This window comes from Lissotriton helveticus, chromosome 1_1 (genome assembly GCF_964261635.1).
Source record: "Lissotriton helveticus chromosome 1_1, aLisHel1.1, whole genome shotgun sequence".
Taxonomy (NCBI): domain Eukaryota; kingdom Metazoa; phylum Chordata; class Amphibia; order Caudata; family Salamandridae; genus Lissotriton; species Lissotriton helveticus.
The window spans coordinates 1,659,839,846-1,659,845,845 of NC_136057.1; positions in this window are offsets into that span (position 1 = coordinate 1,659,839,846).

Consider the following 6,000-nt stretch of genomic DNA (forward strand, 5'->3'; position numbering starts at 1 on the left):
CACAAACGCTAGTAATTCCTTTTCTATTACCGCATAACGCCTTTCTGTTTCATTTAATGTTCTTGATGCAAAACATACATTCCATTCTGTACTTCCACAAGTCTGCAATAACACCCCTCCAATACCATATAAACTAGCATCAACTGTGATGATGCAATGTTTTTTTAAGCAAAAAGGTCTTAATGTGGGAGCGTTCAAAATATCTTGTTTGATGCTAGCAAATGCCTGTTGCTACATTTCAGACCACTCAAATTCTACACCATGCCTTATCAATTTCCTTAAAGGCTACATCTTTGTAGCAAAATTCGTCACAAACTTTGCATAGTATTCACACATGCCTGCAAATGATAACAATTGCTCTTTGTTTTTTGGTGCTGGAGCATTAAGAATATCATCAACATTCAATTTCTTTGGTACAACACCATCCCCTGTGAGCCTATGCCCCAAATACTCTACTGTCCTCTGAAACATTTTACATTTGCTACCTTTCAAAGTCAAACCATTTTTCTCTAACCTATGACACACCTCTGTCAAATGTTTAAGATGATCTTGATCATTAGCTGAAAAAATGTAAATATCATCTTGAAAGCATTTAACAAAGCACTCAACATCTCTGAAAATATTAAACATAATTCTTTGAAACACTGAAGCCGCCGAGGCCAAGCCAAACGGCATTCTTGTATATTGATATAGTCCCTGTGGAGCAATAAATGCAGTCAAAGTTTTTGAATCTTCCGTCAATGGAACTTGATGATATGCTGATCTCAAGTCCAATGTTGAGAACACCTTGGCACCTTCAAGCATAGAAACAACTTCATTTATGTTCGGTAAGGGGTGACAATCTACCATAATACCTGTATTTAGAGCTCTTAAATCAACACATAACCTTAATTTTGTATCCGATTACCGGACTAAAACTATGGGTGAAACCCATTCAGATAAGTTTATGGGTTCAATAGTTCCTTCAACCACCAGGTCAGCTAGCATTTCCTTCAGCTCTTCTCTTACATTAATTAGTACAGGTCTAATATTTTGTCTCACCGGTGTGACTTGTTTTTTAAGTTTAATCTGATGAACATAGTTCTTAAGTTTCCCCAATGAGTCTGAAAACACTTATTTGACATTTTTTACAAACTTTTCCATGTTCTCGGGATCAGATCCTTAAATGTTATTAATACCCCATGACTCATCCAAAACTACTGGATCCTTAAGTCTTGGATTCAACATTATGCCCAGCTTCCATTGATCTTTCCAGCCAAGGACATTGATGCCTTTTACCTCAACATATAGGTGTATGTTGGCAAACCTTTCTTTAAAATGTAGCACAGTTTCAAAATAACCTACCATATCAATACGTGAACCATCATAACTTACTGGGTTTACATCTGATGGTAAAATTTCATTTAAGTTCCAAACACTTCCTAATTTTTCTTCAAAATATTCTTTCGAAATAATTGTCCATGTCGAGCCTGAATCAGCCATAAGATTGAGATCTACACTGCACACTTGTACTAGACACATAGGAGGATTGGTCATGGAACTGTTGTTTAAAGCTTCAGGTTTCCCTACCGTTTCCATTAAAGATACCACAAAACTTGAATTGGATGTACTTTCCGACGACTTTTCTTCCCTTCTATAAGCTATCTCCTGACCAACACCTTCTCTGATATGTGAAATCCTGGAATTATATTGAATCATATTTTTTTTTTATCTCTACACATGTTTGCAAAGTGTCCAATCCTACCACAGTTTTTGCATTCTCTTCTAATAGCAGGACATCCATTAAATGAACCAATGTGACCGCTATTTTCACATCTGTAACAAGACATCTTACTTTCGTTTCTGTCAAACCTCTTGACTCCAGTGGCATAAGAATTCTGTGATATTGATGATTTTGAATTGTGTAACTCACTCTTTGATTCATCTTGACATTTTATAGCACAAACCTCTTCCGTATCAGTATTATTTTTATTACTTATGTCCTTGACTGTGTGCATCCATTTCTCTGTTTGTTCAAAAGCCTTCGCCGTTGAAATTGCTTCTGATAGTTTGGGATCGCCCATCACCCATAGTTGTTCCTGCGTTTTTTTACATTTAACATGCACTATAATTTGATCCCTTATCATTTCATCTGAAATAGTTCCAAAATTTCAATGCAAACTTAAGGAACATAGTAACGTTAAAAAATCATCAAAGGACTCAGTATCTTGTTGTTTCCTACTATAAAATTTGAATCTATTCAGAGCTATATTACTTGTTGCTTTATATCTTTTTTCCATCCTTAACAAAGCTTCATTGTAAACATTTGTTGCTTCAGTGTTCTCCGTAACTGTCATTTGAGGTAAAGTCCTAAAAACTATTTGACCCTCTGACCCAAGACAGTGTAGTAAAATACTTTTTTTTCTTTCTGCCCCCATTCTTTCTCCATCTATTGCCTTCATATAGTGGACAAATTCTTCTTTTTACCTTGCCCAGGGTAACGGTGGATCACCCTTAGCCTGTAAAAATGTTGCTGGGGGATCAAATTGCATTGCCATGGCTCTCCAAAAGTATCTATTGGGTCATTGACTATAATATACACAAAAAAATATTTTTCCTATGCAAGCTATAGTAGTTTAAATCTGTAGATCGTCCTTTTTTTTTAAACTCTTTTGCCTTAAGCACTAATAAACCAATAACATCAGCATAAGTGCGATATTAACCGCTTTTTTATGTCGGTAGTGAATTCTTTTAATATCTTTAATGGTCCTCAATTGTGAAATAACAATAAAAAAACGTACTTCTTCCGTAGATTAGAACATTTCCTCCGTGTATTTGCAAAATTGAAGAAGCGATCGTGTCCTTCACAGCCAGCGTTTTGGTTGCTAGGCTGTTACTAAAAGACACAAAATGGCCGCTACGTCTTTGCGTGTGAGGTGACTTCCCTGCATGCATCGCGTCTCCCAAGATCCTTAGCGAGACGCTCGGCAAGGCAGAATCTCACCGCACCGAAGATTCCTCTCTTAGGAATGCACTTTTTTGTTGATCTTCAAAATATCAACGCGCGCTGACGGTAAGCGTTAAAGTTTACTTTTTTTAACGTCTAGAAACGCCAGTCAGCTATTTAATCAACAAAAAGTCACTTTACCTTTTCTTCGTGTTGGGTAATCTTTGTTTCCTTAAGAACCATCCAAAGATATTCTCCGTATGATAGCTAAATGTAGTTTCCGACGTTTCTTTTTTTTTTTTAAAATAAGCAGGTGAATAAAAAAAAATTTAAATAGTCATTTGTTCCTTCAAAAGCTTGTTAAGTTTGTAAAAAAAAATCTTTTGAATCTTGAAGAGAAAAAAATACTTCCCACTCCTTTTCATTAAATTTAGTTTTTCTTACTCCTTGGGTTCAGGAAAAATATACTCTTATGTGCTGCACGTTGAGTGTTGAGAGTCTTTTTCCTCACCTCGTCGCCATTAAAAGATTTCAATGATCAAAATTAAAATTTAAAAGATTTATTAAAATACATTGCAGCACAGCAACACAGACCTCAGGCTAACAGAGTCAGACTGCAACTGACTGCCTGGGAGAATGGAATCTCATGCAGCATTCTAATGGAACTAGAACTACAAGTAAAAGACAACACATGAATGTAACTTAATACTAAGAATATAACATCCTTTATGATACTTTATCCCTTGAATGCATCCTGGGTATGCCTTAAATGCTTCACATGGTCTGCCTCAGAAGCTTGTCACTTATTAGTTTCTCTATTGTTCTCTAAACACACAGATGCCTGCCATCAGGGCATACAGAAAAGAGACAGCCAACCTCAACTTAAAACCATTTCAGAAAAAACACTCTTCAAAGGGTTCCTCTGAGAAATCCAGTTCGAGAGGGCCAAAGCAATAAGAAGTTTCTGGGCTTCTCTGCATACTTACTGGGTATCATAAACGTAGGGCTGCCTTTAGGTATGGTAGTGCTCAGTGGCACATCTCCCTCCGGAGCACTACTGAGCACTGATAAGGTTGGGAGAGGTACTATTCTAAAGGGGAGACTCTCAATGTCCATTCTTCATTTCCAGTCGGAGCCCTCTCAGATGGATTTCTGCCTGGGGATCATCAAACTAATTAAGTCCCCAAGCAGAAATCCACCATTAGAGCACCAGGGAATTTTTCTTGGCGGGAGTGGTCCACCAGCACAAAGCATAGCTCCCACCGTGGCACAACAGTCTTGATTTGGGTTGGGAAGTAGCTCTAAAGTGATGCATCAAGGGGCATCCCATAGGTGATACATAGCACTCCCCTGCAACCACCCCTGGATTTTAACACAACGTCCTATCTAGTAAAAAAGATAGACAGGCTTTGAACCAAAAAAGTATGTCTCCTTCAGAAACCCATAGTGTTTAAGAAAACGTTACAAACTTTGCACCTGTGCTGTAATGTACAACACACATGCAACATTAGAAAAGCTGTAAACCACATTTCATTTTGTGAAGGAAAGGACAGGGATTATCCACTTCACTGTGAGCATGAAAAATATTGAGGTAAAACAGAAGTCAACTATATTTGTTATTTAGAGGAATTTAACAGTTGAATATTTCACCTTTGAGAAACTCGTACTCCGGAACCTACATCATCTTACTTCATGTATTATTGAAAAAGGAATAAGGAATACAGTTTGTAATCACACCCATTGAAAAAGTCCCATTGGTGACAAAACATGTGTTGGCTGAAGATCATGTACTTGGTTGGAAGCGTGTAACACAATAAAGACGACAAAAATATATCACATGACCTTGGACTTATGAACTGACTTTTCTGATTATTGTCCTCAAACATTGTTATTTAAACAAGTTTTAAACTATGTTTAAGCACAGTTTTGTGGACTGGAAGACTACCCTGCCACTCAACACAGTGCAGCAACTTTGATTGCGGTGATTTGTTGCGTCATTTCTAAGCAAATCTAGCCCAAGTTTTATAGGAACTGTAAAAAAATTGAATATTTGTTGAAATGGTGAAAGTCCACTTTAGAGAACAATCACAATTATTGTCAGGGTAAACCACAAAAGTTCCAATGTAAATCTATGCTTACCAAACTGGTAGTTTGGCACAGAGCAGTCAGGCTTAACTTAGAGGCAATGTATAAAGTATTTTTGCAATACACAGTAATAAAGTGTAAACACAATATATGAATAATCCCAAACCAATTTTGAAACATAGAGTATATTTTAATTAATAACATAAACAGCAAAACAACAAAAATCCAATAAGTAAAACTAGAGATATCAATTAAAAAAGTTTGAATAAGAAAATTGTGCCAAAAAGCACAAAACGTCACTGTGGCTATCTAGTGGCACTAGACCAGGTCAAAGTCAAAAGTTAAGCCTGATCGTGATGGAGTGCAGGTTGGATACAGGGACTAGGTTCGCCCTGGTGAAAAGTTTACATTCTCATTTAGAAACTTTTCTCGAAAAAGGCCCTTCTCGACAGGCTTGTCGATAGTGGCTGTCTGAAGAACAGGACCTCAATGGGAGCCTCACCTGCAGTAGGAAGGTGCAGGCTCTCAAAGGCAGGAGCAGGAAATGCAAAGTCCGGACTCCAGAAGTCGTAGTTGGCAGCAGGTTAATGCTCAGTGTTCCTCCTCGTGCAATCCTCTACATTCGGACAGAAACATTTATCAATTACATCAGTCTTATAAAGCTTGGGTAATCACCCATGAGGGTATCCAGGCGCTGAAAAACCATGTTGCTAGGGATGGTTCAGATGAACAGCCAGGTCTTGAGTCATTTCCTGAATTCCAGCAGAGAGGATGAGGTCCGGAGGTGAGGGAGAGGTTGTTGCAGGACTCCACAGCGCGGTAGGACAAAGAGTGCCCTCCACTGTTACTTCAGTGGATGCGGGTGTGTGAACGAGGGAGAGAGGCGGAGGGCAGGTGTCTTGAGGGTTGGTGGAAGTTCAGGTGGTGGATGATGTATGCTTGCCCTTGGCTGTGTAGGGCTTTGTATGTGTGGATCAGCATCCTAAATT